The sequence below is a fragment of the Zalophus californianus genome, chromosome 10 (assembly GCF_009762305.2).
Source record: "Zalophus californianus isolate mZalCal1 chromosome 10, mZalCal1.pri.v2, whole genome shotgun sequence".
In the NCBI taxonomy this organism is placed as follows: Eukaryota; Metazoa; Chordata; class Mammalia; order Carnivora; family Otariidae; genus Zalophus; species Zalophus californianus.
The window spans coordinates 49,449,571-49,466,399 of record NC_045604.1 but is presented as its reverse complement, the minus strand read 5'-3'; the positions used below and the strand labels follow the sequence as shown (position 1 = coordinate 49,466,399).

The following is a 16,829-nucleotide window of genomic DNA, read 5'->3' as shown; positions in this document are numbered from 1 at the left end:
CAATTTTAATCTATGACAAAGAAGGCAACATCATACAATGGGGAAAAGACAGTCTCTTCAACAATAGATGCTGGGGAAACTGGACAGCTGCATGCACACTCGAGTGAAACTGGACCACTTTCTTACACCATACACAAAAATGAATTCCAAATGGATTAAGGGCCTAAACATGAGACCTGAAACCATACAACCCCTAGAAGAAAACATAGGCAGTAATTTCTTTAACATCAGCCATAGAAACATTTCTCTAGATATGTCTCCTCGGGCAAGGGAAACAAAAGCAAAATTAAACTATCGGGACTACACCAAAATGAAAAGCTTTTGCACAGCAAAGGAAACCATGAATAAAATGAAAAAGCAACCTACAGAATGGGAGAAGGTATTTGCAAATGATGTGTTTGATAAGGGGTTAGTGTCCAAAATATACAAAGACCTTTTGCAACTCAACACCAAAAAAAAAAAAAAAATCTGATTTAAAAATGGACAGAGGACCTGAATAGACATTTTTCCAAAGAAGACATCCAGATGGCCAACAGACACATGAAAAGATGCTCAATATCACTCATCATCAGGGAACTGCAAATCAAAACCACAATGTGATATCACCTTATACCTGTTAGAATGGCTAGAATAAAAAAGATGAGAGCTAACTCTTCTTAGTGAGGATGTGAAGAAAAAGGAACACTTGGGGCGCCTGGGTGGCTCAGTCATTAAGCGTCTGCCTTCAGCTCAGGTCATGATCCCAGGGGCCTGGGATCGAGCCCCTCATTGGTCTCTCTGCTCATCGGGAAGCCTGCTTCTCCCTCTCCCACTCCCCCTGCTTGTGTTCCCTCTCTCGCTGTCTCTCTCTGTCAAATAAATAAATAAAATCTTTAAAAAAAAAAAAAAGAGGCAGACATGTGCTTTACATTGTGATGAAAAAGAAATCCTTGGAAGCCCCAAACTGGTAGGGGGCAGAGACACACAGAAAAGGCCTGTGAGGTCTGTGCCTGGGAGCAGACACCCTCATCACAACAGGCTAGGATGAAGCCCCAGGCCCTGGTGAGGGAAGCTGGCAAGAATGAGCAGCATCCCTGTAGGAGTAAAGAGTCCGAGGAGCCAACGGTGTGTGCAAAGACCATCTTCAGAATGAGGGATGTTCTAGAAACCCATGCCCCCAGTCTGAGAAACCAATGGGGATGTGGGCTCCCACCTGGGAAATGAGGTGACATTTCAGGGGTTGGCCTGACACAAGGGGGTGCTCAATTCTGAGCCCGCTCTCTCTGGGGGAGTACGACCGTGAGGCCTCTTCCGGAAAGGAGTGGAGAGGGGGGCTAGGCGAGCCAAGGAGCCACAGCCATCCAGTTGAGAGGGTTCCAGGGTCAGCAGAGGCAGAAGGATGAGAAGGAGCCTCCACGCAGGGCAGATGGAGGATGGAGTAGCAGGAGTTAAGGTGATAAGTCTACAGAGCAAAAGAAGAAGGGAGAAGAAATTTTTGTAATTGAACTATTCTAATTGACTGCTGACTCTACAGTGTTCAGATTCACCAGGTAATTGCTCAATTCCCCATTTCATTTCATCTGTTGTGATAGAGCGGCAGCAGCTCGTTGGAGGGGGGAGGGCGGCTTTAGGAACTGATGAGGGGAAATCACTCCTTGCAGGCCCTAGGTTATTCTTGTTAAAAATGATGCCAGGAAAATCATAATTAAAATGGGAACATGGTGAATAACAAGTGCCCCTTTCCTTGAATGTGAAATAAATTTTAACAGCTACCTTAGCTAAAGAACCTAACACATTCGACCTTCCAATAAGGGTAAGCAGAGTTTTCTATCAGAGTGAAATAGAAACTATAAATCAAACGTTTCATATCTAAAGTCCAAGCTGGCTCCAGTGAGTAAAATTCCACTCTCCAATAGTCTTACGCTTTTTTTCTTTTCTTTTTTTTTTCTTTTTTTCTCGCACTGGCTGGCTATCAGACTTCTTGACTCCGGCACTATATGGATACTGTTTCTTCATCTTAAATCTGTGAAAGTACCTTCAAGAGCTATAGTCTTGACTACTTGTGACATACTATACAAGATAAAGAAGCTGGTCAATAATAAACGCGCCTGTGTGCGAGATTCTACCAAGTGCATATGGTTGAGATGGAATCGTCCTTGGGAGGAGAGCGGGAGAGGGAATGGGGTGGGGATGGGGAGGGTTGCAGAAGGATTCCAGAGGAGGAGGCAGGCAGCAGGAAGCACAGAGTGCTGGCTCAGATGCGTTTTAGAGAAGGGTTTATGTTGATAATCTAATTCTCCTGCTTCGAGAACAATGAAAATTTTCCTTCCCTGAGCCTACGTCTTCCCTGGTCTCCTCAAACTCAGTAAGGGACCCTGAAACATCCTACACTGAGGGAGGCTTTACATCCCAAAGGAGACAGGCTGCCTGTAGAAATTCAGGTAGCTTTTTTGGGATGCTGTTTGCTAACCAGAAGAGTGCTCAGAGCTGTGTGACTGACCGTTACCTTCGTCCTGTTGAAAATACAAGTGCATCATCCCTCAGCAGTTTGGCTCAGGGCAAGATGAAATATGCTCCCATGGTCACAGTCACACTCCACAAACTCTTCAGAGGCTCTCACAACTCTCCAGTGACTCTTTGATCATCTTAATGGGCTTGACAGTGAGAGTCCCAGGGTGCAGTACAGCTACTGAGGGGAGCCAGATCTCAGGGGAACTTTTGCAGCCTTTGCAAGAGGCAATGGAGCCTTCTGCTGACCCAGCCCAGTGCCTTCAACGAGACCAGGTGTGGGGCTCCAGGATACCTGAGCACCCTTCCCCTTCTTTACATCTCCCCCACCCCCGCACTCCCCCCCCAATCCCAACCAGGTACTTAGCCTCAGGCTATAGGAAATCTCAAAATTATAGCAATGAAGTAGTTGAAAATTCAGTGCCTGTTCCAATTACTAAAGCTTACCTCCTTCCTCTGCAGCCATCCTTCCAGCGCCTTGTCCCTGTCCCTGTGCTGGGCTGTCTTCAGTCCAAGCTCAGAGAGGTCTCTTGGAAATAATCCTGGAAGCCTAAGTGGTGGCCGACACACTTCCACCCTCATGCAGGTGAGACTTGCAGTTTATTACCTCTGGCCAACTGCAAACCAAGCCTTCTGGCAAATGCCACCCACCTTCCCACCTACAGACGTCTTTGTCCGTCGCTTTGCACCCCTGGATCCCATTAGAATCGCCTGGGGAGTCCTTGAAAAGAAAAATGTCAACACCCAGGCCCTGCGCCCAGAAATTTTGATTTGATCAGTCTGGAGTGAGGTTGAGCCTGGCAACCGTGTTTTCAAAAGCTCCCCAAGTGATTTTAAGCCACAGCCAGGCTGGGCTACCAGATGCTCCCCCCACCAAGTCCTCTGGGTCATTCTTCACAAGGATAGGTGACCGCTCTAAGGGAACTTCCGACAAAGGTGGTCTCACTTATCCCTTGTTTTCCTGAATAAATTCTCAGAGAGTAAACAAATCCAGAATCCGCCAGTCGTAGAGGTCATCCTCAACATAGGAACGAGAATATAAACCATCTATTTATTCAGAGTGAGCAAATATTTGGTGAATGCCTGCCACACACCAGACAGATGCGCTGCTGGGAACCAAGGCAGGTGCGTGTACATCAGTGTCTACACTTGCTATCTTCTCCTTCTGCCCCTTCAGATTCGGAAGACTAGCTTTCTGTTTTGAAATCCTTCTCTCTCTCAACTTCTATACATGACACATCAACATAGACACATCCACTTATAGATCATACAGCTCATGCTCACCAATAAAGAGCTAATCTCCAACATATTCCTGAGGTCCCGTGTAATTAGAATATGAGGAAACCCCCACAGAGGGGATAAGCACACCTCCCTCACTCTCCTTTCCCAACTTCATCCCCTGATCAAGTTTCTATTATATTAGCCTAAGGATTGAATCGATGTTTAAATATTCAAGAAGCCCACATAAAAGACTGTGTCTACTCTCTCTCGGCCCTGTCCTTTCAAGTGTTAAAATTGGACCAAGCTGTCAGGAAAAACACAATCATGAAACTCCCAACCAGATTTCATAATTCTTGTGTATGTGTGAAACCTGAGGGAAAGGAAGGAAAATCCTGCAGCTGTAAACACGCTCCTACCAGCGCCAGAAAGACCAAAGATCCAGGACCACAGGCTTGAAGGGCCTTCATCAATGACGAGTCACTCCGCCTCCAAGATGCGGCTCAGCCTCCTGCCTGCTTTCGCCATTGTTTCCCATTTGGGTCTACATTTGTCTTCCGCACTGGACTGCAGCTGAAGCACCAGCTGCGACTTATCTTTTGCTGTACTTCCACCCCTCCAGCCCTACAAGAGAATGCATATAATAATTGCTCACATGTATTGTGCCCTCCCTATGTGCCAGGCACTGCCCCACATGCTTCTCGCGTGTTACTTAATCTCCAACTCTGTCTTTCTCCGTGGAGTACAGAGTTTAAACAGCTTGCTCACATTTATGCAGGACCCAGGAGACAGAATTCTGATTCAAGTCCAGGCCATCTACCTTTGGATCCAACTCTCTTAGCCATTACTATACAATGCCAGGACTTAGACAAAAAACAAACCAAACCAAACCAAACAAAACAAAACAAAACAACCAAACCAGTTGTTTCCAGGGTTTTTATTCAGTAGGAGGCAGCTGCAGTAATTACTAGACACATGACCTTGAGAAAATTACTAAGCTTCTCTAAGCCTCAGTGTCCTCTCCTAGAAAATGAGAGTAAGAGTAACACTGAGCTCATGGGGTTACGTGATGATTAAATTAGATGATGCATATAAAGTACTTAGCACAGTGCCAGGCATTTAGTAAGTCCTTGAAAGCTGGATGTGGCTATTGTTATTTGGTACATGGGTTTCTATCGTCAGGAGCATCTGGGGTCACTCCCCAATCTGAGCGGCATTGCCTCTCCATGAGAACAGTGGACAGTAGCCACTAATTTTCTTATAACTTTATTGAGATGTAATTCACACAGCATACCATGCACCCATTTAAAGGATACAATTCAGTGGTTTTTAGTATATTCACAGGATTGTACGACCATCATGGCAATCAACTTTAAAACCAATTCTTTTTTAGAACCAATTTAGAACCAAACTTAGAATCACTTCTGGGAGACTTTTCATCACACAAAATGAAGCTCTGTAACCATTAGCAGTCACTCTCTGTTTCTCCCACACTCCCCCAACCATCCCCTGACAACCATTAATCTATTTCCTCTATATTCTGCACATTTTGTGTAAATGTGCTCATGCAATATGTGGTCCTTTATGACTGACTTATTCTACTTAGCACAATGTTTTCAAGGTTCACCCAGGCTTAGCAAGGATCAATACTTTGTTTCTTTTCACCACAAATAATATTCCACTGTGTGGGTAGACCCCACCTTATTTATCCCTTCATTAATTGATGGATTTTGGAGTTGCTTCCACTTTTTGGCTCTGATGAATAATGCTGCTATGAACAGCAGTGTACAAGTGTTTGTAGGGACGTATGTTTTCATTTCTCTTGGGTCTATACTTAAGGAGTCAAATTTCTGGGTCATTTGGTAACTCTGTGTTTAACCTTTAGAGGATCCACTAGATCATTTTCCAAAGTGAATAGCCATCGATCTTGCATTTGCTTTGAGGTGACCTGGAACAAACCCCTCAACCTCAACAAGCCTCAATTTCCTCATCTGCCAAATGAGGACATTATCTACCAGAGGAGGTATTGTAAGCACGGTGCCATCTATTGCCTGACACGTCATCAGGTGCTTCACAGAGGGCGGGTACTCAGTTGCCCTGGCAAATGCCTGTTCCTCCCCCTCTATTTTGGATTCAAATTGGAAGGCCTGTACCACGGAAGACTTGAGTACAGCCTGATGCAGGTGTTAGGTGGAGAAAATCAGAGTACCAAGTCACACTTGGTACTTTCCTGGACCATGTCACCCGTCTCTAAAGTAAAGAAAATAAAGAAAGGAATGACTCTCCATTCAAGTGTGTGGATGTTCTCTTTGCTTTTCTGTAAACTGAACTTTTGCCCAGAAACCACAAGTAAAGAAGAAAACAATAATCCAAGTTTTATATGCTAATGTAATTTGGTGAAAAATGTACTACAATGAGCTCAGTTAAAGCAACATTCTCTCGATTGCCCAAATTTCTAACTGACCGCATCTGCAGAAGGACCTACAAAAACAAGATTCAGCAAAACTGTTGTCCACGTGGGCCTAAGCCAAGCGTGGAAGTGTGAGTCCCCAATCCCATCACGCTGATGGCCCGATTAGCATTTCTGTTTCTGGCAGAAAAGACTGACAGTCCATCAGTCCCAAAGAACAATAAGATAGCTCTGCAAAAAGAAGCTCTTCAGTTCTTAGGGGAGTTTGTGTTTTTTCAGGGTAAAAAATATCCCTTGGGCCGATTCACTTCACTGCCGAAGTTGGTTTCAGAGTTACTTTGCAAAACCTGGGGGGAGAAGAAAGAAAAAGAAAAGCAGAAAAAGTGCGTGCAATATTTCACACTGTGAGGACTCTTTTTGCTTTGGGGACAATAGACAGGACATTTGGAGAGAGACCTCTCCGGGCATAGGGGAAAATAGAAGGAATTTTATCGTTAGCTGCAAAGGACTAGAACAGACTTGAAGATTCAATGCAAGTGAGGCTGCCCTAATTAACAGGCGTGGGGGTCACACACCAGCTGAAGCCCTTGTCCAAGACTTGCTTTCATGGGTTCCAGCTTGTCTCCCACTGCAGTAATGCTAATTATGGGGTGAGAAAAATTAATCTTTCTTTTTTCTAAAGACATTAATCAAACCTATCAAAGAAGTACAAAAAAAAAAACTTCAGTTGGGGATTGCAATGAAATATTTAAGAGAAAAAAATATATATAGGATTTGCTTACTATTAGCCATGTGAAGGTTAAGAGGCAACATGATAATTGAGTAAAAGCCAACGGGGATGTTCTTTATGTGTTTTCTCCACACACACACACACACACACACACAAAAAATGTAAGCTGAGTATCATAGCCTACTTCTGAGCACTCAGTTGTCACTGAGTAAAAATATATGCCAGATAAATACACTGACAGCTCCCACAGGTGGTATTATTGTTTTGAGGCTAAATTCTGTATGAAGCAGGTGTGCCATAGAGCCCATCAGTTACTAAAGGACTAACCCATCTCAGTAGGAGTTGGTGCCTGATAGGCCTGGAAACACTACCGGTGGGGGGGCGGGGGAGGAGATGGAGGGTCTGATCTTAGAGCCAGAGAATAAGTACAGTGGCCTTCTTAAATGAAATTGAGGGGGCACCTGGGTGGCTCAGTTGGTTAAGCGACTGCCTTCGGCTCAGGTCATGATCCTGGAGTCCCGGGATCGAGTCCCACATCGGGCTCCCTGCTCGGCGGGGAGTCTGCTTCTCCCTCTGACCCTCTTCCCTCTTGTACTCTCTGTCTCTCATTCTCTCTCTCAAATAAATAAATAAAACTTTAAAAAAAAAAAAATGAAATTGAGGAATGGTGGTGGAAGGACGGGTGGATTTTTTTCCTGGAATATTGCAGCTCAGGATCAAAGAAAACTCTAGTCTCTAAATCTAAAATGTTCTCTGTGGTCTCCGAGGCTTTGTTTAGGTGGTTCCTTCTGCCCCACCCCACGCTAGCCTACTCATCCTGTGGTCTCTGCACAGATACCACTTCCTATAGCCCGAGTTCCCCAGCTCGCCAAGGTTGAGTTCCATGACACCACCATGTGCTTGCCTAGCACCCTATAATCACTTGGGTGAATATCCTCCTAAAAACTGCTTACTTCTTCATCCCCCCACCCTGCCGCTAGATTTTAAGTTCCTAGAAGAAACAGAAAAGGCATATCTTGTTCACAGGGTATCCTGGGGGCCAGTACAACATGTATTTAAGGGGCTAAATAATGGTGCTGACTTCACAGAAGTCTCTAGCTGAGTGGGAGAAATAGAGCATCTGAACCCAGGAGGGGAGCAAACCCTGAAACAGCCCACCAGTCAGGGTAAACGGGGCCAAGTACTAGGGGACAGATGGGTTCTGGAGGGATGGTTCTAGAGATAAACATCTCAAGGACAAGATTTTTTCCCCTTGCCAATCAATATCCATTGGAGCTTCCTTTTAAGAATCTGTGGTTCCTTATGAACAAACAATGAATCATGGAACACTACATCAAAAACAAATGATGTAATATATGGTGATTAACATAACAATAAAAAATAAAAAAAAAAGAATCTGTGGCTCCTTAAAGAATGGGTTCAAACTTAAATGACCATCAACTTAATATAGACTACTATATGCAGAGGATGTTATATACAAACCTAGTGATAGCCATAAATGAAAAACCAGTAATACATATGCAAACGATAAGGAGAAGCAAATCCAAGTAGATCACTAAAGAAAACCAGCAAACCATGAAAGAGAGCAAGAGAGGAAAGGATCAGAGAAAAACTCTAGAAATAACCACAAAACAAGTAACAAAATGGTGATAAGTGCATATCTATCAATAATTACTTTAAATGTAAATGGACTAAGTGCTCCAGTCAAAAGACATAGGATGACAAAGTGGATTTAAAAAAGAAAAAAGGCCCTCAAGCTCTATTACAAAGCTATAATCATCAAGACAGTATGGTCCTGGCACAAAAACAGACACATAGATCAGTGGAACAGAATAGAGAACCCAGAAATGGACCCTCAACTCTATGGTCAACTCATCTTTGACAAAGCAGGAAAGAAGATTCAGTGGAAAAAAGACAGTCTCTTCAACAAATGGTGTTGGGAAAACTGGACAATGACATGCAGAAAAATGAAACTGGACCACTCTTTTACAACATAAACAAAAACAAATTCAAAATGGATGAAAGACCTAAATGTGAGACAAGAATCTATCAAAATCCTAGAGGAGAACACATAGTAATCTCTGTGACCTCGGCCGCAGCAACTTCTTGCTAGACACATCTCCAAAGGCAAGGGAAACAAAGGCAAAAATGAAATATTAGGACTCCATCAAGATAAAAAGCTTTTGCACAGCAAAGGAAACAGTAGATAAAACCAAAAGACAACTGACAGAATGAGAGAAGATATTTGCAAATGACATATCAGATAAAGGGCTAGTATCCAAAATCTCTAAAGAACTTATCAAACTCAACACCCAAAGAACAAATTATCCAGTCAAGAAATGGGCAGAAGACATGAACAGACATTTCTCCAAAGAAGACATTCAAATGGCCAATAGACACGTGAAAAAATGCTCATCATCACTCATCATCAGGGAAATACAAATCAAAACTAAAATGAGATGTAACCTCCCACCTGTCAGAATGGCTAAAATCAACAAGTCAGGAAATGACAGATGTTGGCGAGGATGCTGAGAAAGGGGAACCCTCCTATGATGTTAGTGGGGAATGCAAGCTGGTGCAGCCACTCTGGAAAACAGTATGGAGGTTCCTCAAAAGGTTGAAAATAGAGCTACCCAATGACCCAGTAATTGCACTACTGGGTATTTACCCCAAAGATACAGATGTAGTGATCTGAAGTGCCACCTGCACCCCAATGTTTATAGCAGCAATGTCCACAATAGCCAAACTATGGAAAGAGCCCAGATGTCCATCGACAGATGAATGGTTAAAGAAGATGTGATTATACACACACACACACACACACACACACACACACACACACACACAGTGGAATACTACTCAGCCATCAAAAAAATGAAATCTTGGGCGCCTGGGTGGCTCAGTTGGTTAAGCCGACTGCTTTTGGCTCGGGTCATGATCCTGGAGTCCTGGGATCAAGTCCCGCATCGGGGTCCCGGCTCAGTGGGGAGCCTGCTTCTCCCTCTGATCCTCTCCCCTCTCAAGCTGTTTCTCTCTCTCTCAAATAGATAGATAGATAAATAAATAAATAAATAAATAAATAAATAAATAAATAAATAAATATTTAATCTTGCCATTTGCAACAACATGGATGGAGCTAGAGAGTATAATGCTAAGTGAAATAAGCCAGTCAGAGAAAGACAAATACCATATGGTTTCATTCATATGTAAAATTTGAGAAACAAAACAAACGAGCATGGGAAAAAATAAGAAAGAGAAGCGAACCAAGAAACAGACTCTTAACTCCAGAGAACAAACTGATGGTCACCAAAGGGGAGGGTGGTGGGTGGGTGGGTTAAATGGGTGATGGGGATTAAGGAGTGCACTTTTGTGATGAGCACTGAGTAATGTATAAAATTGTTGAATCACTATATTGTACACCTGAAACTAATATAACACTATGTGTTAACTATACTGGAATTAAAATAAAAATTTAATATAAAAATAAAAAAGAATGTGAGGGGCACCTGAGTGGCTCAGTCGGTTAAGCGTCTGACTCTTGGTTTCGGCTCAAGTCATGATCTCAGGGTCATGAGATGGAACCCCTCTTTGGGCTCCACACTCAGCGGGGAGTCTGCTTGAGATTCTCTCTCTCTCTCTCTCCCCCTCGGCCCCTCCCTCCCTTCAAGCGCTCTCTATCTCTCTCTCTAAAAAAAAATAAATAAATAAATCTTAAAAAAAAAAGAATCTGTGACTCCTTCTTTATCTTTGAGCAAAGAAGCCTCTTGGCTGTTACCGTTAAAAAGTCAAAAACCCTTTGCAATTGTGAAGTGTTGTTATTAAATGGAAGCTTAGATCCTGAATATAGAGTAGAAGAACAGAGGCAATTAGACCTGAGTTCAAATCCTGACTTTGCTTAATATCTCAGTGCCTCAGGGATTTGTTTTTATTGAAGTAGTGTTGACACATACAATGTTACATTAGCTTCAGTGTGCTTCAGTTTTCTAACCCGCAAAATAGTGATGATAATAGTATTTTAATTGCAGAATTCTTATAATGATTAGGTTACATAATGCAAGATTATATTGGTCACTCCATTCAGTGAAATTTGTTGGTGACGGATGTGCGTGTATAAAGATGTGTTCCAGCAACATGTAAAGGTATGACCCCGAAATGTTAACTAAATTTGTTCCTGTTATGTCAAGCACTATAAAGATAAACAAGCTGTTATTTCCTACCCTGGGGGAGGTTATAGTGTACTAAATTCTACTAACCCAGGACCAGCTGCAGCAGAGAGGTTGAGGCGCTTGCCTAAGGCTCCCATGGGACACAAATGGTACAAAAATATAGGTCTAGTAATTCCCAGACACTGCTCTTTCCAACGGCTCCCATTTCAGGTGAAGAGAAAGGGAATTTCTTTAGCTTTCGTGCCCCCTCTGTGGAAGGTAAGCAAAAGAAAGAATAATATGATGTCAGATGGTACCTTAGTCCACTCAGGCTGCTCTAAGAAAATACCATAGACTGGCTGGCTTGTAAACAAGACATTCCATCTCTCATGCTTCTGGAGGCTGAGAAGTCCAAGATCGAGGCACCAACAGATTGAGTATCTAACAAGGACCCACTTTCTGGTTCATAGACAACCGTCTTTTCCTCTGTGTCCTCACGTGGTAGAAGGAATGAGGGATCTCTCTGGGCTCTCTTTTATTAAGGGCACTAATGCCATTGATGAGGGCTCTATCCTCATGACCCAATCACCTCCTAAAGACCCCATTTCCTAACCCCAGCTTGGGGGTTAGGATTTCATCATATGAATATTGGGAGGACCAAATATTCAGTCCCTAGCAGATGGCAAATGGGGTGTTTCCTAATCAGGATGCATGGAGGCTTAAGGCAAAAAAATACGTTTGAGTTTTATTTAACAGTGTTGCCTCATGGGTCACCCAGAGCAGAAAACCTGGACCAGTGAAGACCAAGGAACTATTTTTCAGCTATAGAAGGAAATGCAGACAGGCTTCCATTTCCAGCCTCCCCACACCCACCTACATTTCATGACTCCTCTTTCAAAAAAAAAAACAAAAACTTCCTGTTGCAAAAACTCTTCCATACCCTGACAGGGAGAAATTTATATGTGAAAGTAACAAAATCGTTTATTAACATTCTACCTCCCACTTTCCCTCTTCAACCTGCCGCCACCCAGAAGACTAGATCCTGATAGCCAGAAGGTTCTCTGTTTAACGGGTAGAGTAGGGGTGTTCAGATAGGAGTTGGGAGCAATAGATTCCTCTGCATTAGAAAGGAAGAGCTATTTCCATGGCAGGCGGCTGGGCAGTGCTCCTGGAACAGCTTGTACACAGCTTGCAGGAGCCAGGGTGGGCAAAAATGACCCTGTCCTTCAGATATTGTGAATCAGTGCTCTGATCACTGAAGGCTCTTTTAATCTCAGAGGTGCAGACAAAATGGTGGGTGGCCATTGTTTTTGTACCACCCTCCACTGTTACAAGCCTCTCCCCTCCAGCGGAAGTGACTTCTGGGGGATTTAAAGGGCTGGCACACTTCTCTCTCCCCTTTTATTTTTCTCTTTTTCCAATTTTTAGAGCCAGACATCAAAGACTAAGATATTCAAAAGCAACTGTGTATATGGGGGAAAATCAGAAAGTCACTGCATGCACACGGGATCAGAAAACACCCGAGAATATCCTATATTCACAGCTCAGGCTGGTCTTCAGCAGAAGCCACCGACAACAATCAAACAAAAATTCAGCAAAAACAAAAACAGTAAACCCTAGGGAAGGGGAGAGATCTGATTTTTGGAGTTACCACCTTATTAGATTCAAAAAAAGGAAAAAAAAAAGAAAAAGAAAAACGAAGGAAGGAAGAGCTATTGAGAGCGGCCTTGAGGAAAGTTCCCAACCTAAAATCCTCCTACTAAATGCATACTGAGTGTCTACTCGTCTTTGGCATTGACTGGCTGGGTTCACACGCAGTCCTCACTGTAAGTCAACACGCCGTGAGTCACAAGCTAGGCGTCACTGTGGTGTATCATTTTTTAACTGAGGAAACAAGCTCAAAGGTAAAATGATTTCCTGAAGGTGAGACTAGGATCTGTAAACGCAATGGTGGGAATTCAGCTTATACAAATTGTATGCTTTTAGGACTGAGCACAGAGCTTGGCAGGGGTGGGGAAGGAGACTGAAACATTTGCTGAGGCACGGGGAGGGAATGGGAGAATTTCCAGAGAATACTATGAAGTTAGGAATTCCAGGGCGTTGGGGGAACTCTTCAGGGCAGCAACAGGAGCTGGGAAAGCAAAGGAAGAGAGGAGACTTCTGGAGGAAGACCAGGGCGGGAAGGCAGTCTGGGCCTCCTTCAGAATTTCCGGAAGACCAAATTTGGGCGAGAGCAGTGTGACGAGAATCAGGGGTCATCAGCTCTCGTCCCAGCTGTGCTACATGCTTGCTGTCCGACCCTAGGTGGGCACGTCACTGAATCTCCTCCAGTCCTGCCATTGTCTCACCTGCAAAATGGGCACTATGTGCTTCACCGCAATGATGAGTTACTACCTTTGCAGGTGGTTTGAAAACCACATGGGCTCGGGAACATGGTCTGTAGTGAAGCTTCCAGATGGTTTCTCAACCACCATTTCCACTTTGTCTGACGCCCCACCCTCTTTGGGGGACACCATCTACATCTCAAGCTTTCATTTGTCCAGGGTCCAATTATTTCAGAATGGTACCTGACTGGAAACTAATACAACACTGTATTATAATTATATTTGAATTAAATATATAATTATATTTGAATTAAAAAAAAAAGAATTGTACTTGACTTATCTCCTTCCCTAGATAAGAGAGATGCCAGGTAGGGAGGAGACCTCTCACCCACACTGCAGAGCTAATCACCACCTAACCCTTGTTCTAGTCCCGGTGGTGCAAAGTCATTGTCTCCTTTCCACTGGGTTTTATCCTTAAGTGAGAGGGTTGGGACCAATGATCTCGAAGGTCCCTTCAGGCTCCAAAGCTGTGTGGTGCTTGGAAGACCCCTCCTGAGGCTGTCCTGCCAGCCCAGTGTTCCAGCTCTTTCTGTTGCCCAATTAGCAGCATTTACCCAACTTTTTTATCAGGTATGTGCTTCTATTCCAGGCATTCTGAGCCAATTCTGCAAATCAGACTTCTTGGAAGACTCAAATGTTTTAACAGTCTTCAAACATATGACATCAAACGTGCCATTTTCCCTTCATCCACCAACTTTGTACTTTTATCCAAAAAAAAAAAAAGAAAAGAAAAGAAAGAAAAGAGGTACTGAGTCCATCTGGCATGATGTGCTTTGAATAAAAGCCCATCTGCTTATTATTTCTAATTTCATTGTCCTCTAGAATGTTTACAGAAGTTTCTTTCAATATTTATTGCACCGTGTTTCTAATTACTGATCCAGACCATCCACGCAGACTTGGTGGGGTGCCGGGCTGGGATGTAGGTGTCTTTCTCATTTTCATCTCCACACTGCTTTACTCTGGGGGCACCGTGTGGCCCTGGGCCGTCATCACCACCCTGGTGTAATGCTGCAGAGGCGGATTCTGACAATCAGCCCCTTTATCCTGAGTCTCCCTGGGGACTTGCAAAGCCGCCTCTAATGAATTTTTGCCTGCCTCAACACCATTATTGTCACAGGAAGGATGGAGATAATTACCTGGTTTATTATCCTGAGGCTGGCTTCATCTGGGGTCCCCATGATCACTGGGAACAGAAGGCTCATCTCTGTCTTCGGGAGTCCTGAATAGATGGGTAAAAGATTCACATTCTCCAAATGGTGGTGTCTCTGAAAGGCAAGGGATGATCTCTGCAATGAAAATACTTCCAACTGGATCCTTTTTAAATTACCTCCCCCCTCCGAAATACTGCCCCAAACCAAAATGTTGTTTTAAATTAAGCTCTTTTCCTCCCCAAATAAGTTCCCATTTCTGATCTCCCCAGTTCTCTTATGATGCTTTATTCTCCTCATCTCACGGCACATCACCCCCCACAACAAAGCAAGTCCTGCCACTCCCTCTTTGTGGCATCTTAACGCCTTTCCCATCTGTCCCATTCCATCGTCCGGTTTCCACCCAATATCGCATTGTCTCCATTCCTGCAGGACCTCCTTCCTGTCTCCTAGTCTCTCGCCGACCCCACCCACCATGTACCTGAATCTGCAATAGTCCACATAAAATCCATCAAAATCCACATATTGATTTCATCACTCTCCAATTCAGCAACACTGTGTGAGCACCTTTTGCTTTCAGAATGACGTCTCCACACCAGCTGCCGGGCAGGATCTCCACCATCGGGCCTCACAGCCCCCCACCAGCTGGGCATCCACGGAGTCCTCCTTCCAGCCACATAGGAGTGCTCTGGGCTCTGCAGTCTCAGCTCTTGCTCACACACTGACTTCCCAGGCATGTGGAAAACCTGAGAAAGAAAAAAAAGGCAGTATTTGAGGGGCGCCCGGGTGGCTCAGTTGGTTAAGCGTCTGCCTTCAGCTCAGGTCATAATTCCCAGGGTCCTGGGATGGAGCCCCACATGGGGCTCCCTGCTCGGTGGGAAGTCTGCTTCTCCCTCTCCCTCTCCCCAACTCATTCTCTCTCTCTCTCAAATAAATAAATAAAATTTTTTTAAAAAGACAGTAGTTGAGGTGATTCTTAGTGCAGACAGACATCTGGGAGTTAAAAGTGAATTCTACCCTATTTTTGTATGTGGCATATCATGATGCTCCTGATTCTGACACTCCCCCAGATCCTGGAAAACGTTTGCACTGTTGTCGTCCACTAAATAGGCCACAGCTCTCCCTCAGTGATTCAGAAGGAAGTTCTAGCCAAAAAAACAAAAAAGGAAAGAAAAGAGAAGAGAAGGCAGGATACAGGAAAGGCAGGGAGAACAGGTTAAAAAGAAAGGATTTGGAATGAAGTATTCAAACCCTAGTTCAGACACTTACTAATGCTTGGCATTAGTTGAGCGCATCACTTCATCTGCCTGAGACTGCCTCCTTACCAGCAAACAGGGCTAATATTGCCTTGCAGGGTTGGTGTGAGAGCCAAAGTCAACACACTTGGAGTTTATTTGTTAACCCAAGTGAGAGCTGGTAAGAATCTGAACTAAGACCTATTGGTAAGATTGAAAGGAGTGAAGACATCTCAGAACTATTTAGAAGGTGAGATCATCAGGATATGGGACTCGTTAGGAAGAGAAGGGAGAGGAGGCAGCGATGAATGAGTCCCAGATTTCTGTCATGAATGAAAAGTCAAGATTTGATTGGCAAATTAGAAATCCTAAGAGTATTAGGGTGCCTGGCTGGCTCAGTCAGTGGAGTATGTAACTCTTGATTACAGGGTTATAATCTCAAGCCCCACATTGGGTGTAGAGATTACTTAAAAATAAAATCTTTAAAAAAGAGTATTTAGATTTATATGATACTTTTTCTGTGCAACATTACAGATATTCTCAATTTTCAGACAATGCTAAATCGAGGTTTCATCATACCAAATGGATAACAAAGAAAATACTTATTTCTAGATACTGAAGCCTCAGATGGACAAGTTTTTCACATAGTAATATATCTTGTATAAAATGGAAGCATCTACTACTGATGTCCAGTCCCCTGGAAATGACAACCTCTACAAAGAAGACCAGATGGAAAGGGAGCATCCATCTGGAAGCAAAGACTGTCATACTGGTACGGGATAAGTGCCTGTGGTCCCAATGGTGGGAATGTGATCAGAACAACACTGGAGAAAGTGGGCAAGTGAACCGCTGCAACTTGACCGCACTACTGCTAACAAGTCCCAAAACCAGAGCGATGAAGGACTACACCTTGGGGCTGACCCTCCTGGAAACTCTTCATAAAATTTTCAATCATAAAATAGTCCAACATGAGTTCAAGGTTTCCCATCTTGGTCATTCTGGATCATTCACTTTTTTTTTTTTTTTTTTTTTTTTTTGGTCAGGCTCTACTAACTGGAACCAGAAAAGTCTA

At 43.7% G+C, this 16,829-nt stretch overlaps 1 long non-coding RNA gene across 2 annotated transcripts; it reads right to left on the bottom strand.

The window, feature by feature from the left end:
• Positions 1 to 6,239: 6,239 nt before the first annotated feature.
• LOC113933499 lies at positions 6,240 to 15,360 on the bottom strand. 2 transcript variants are annotated; one of them, XR_003523368.1, is made up of 3 exons: positions 15,004 to 15,360; positions 14,511 to 14,639; positions 6,240 to 6,462 (listed from the first exon to the last, which is right to left on the bottom strand). It is a non-coding gene; the product is annotated as an uncharacterized LOC113933499 (long non-coding RNA). The 2 variants fall into 2 exon arrangements; XR_003523369.1 differs by having other exon boundaries at positions 15,090 to 15,360.
• Between the last annotated feature and the right edge of the window lie 1,469 nt (positions 15,361 to 16,829).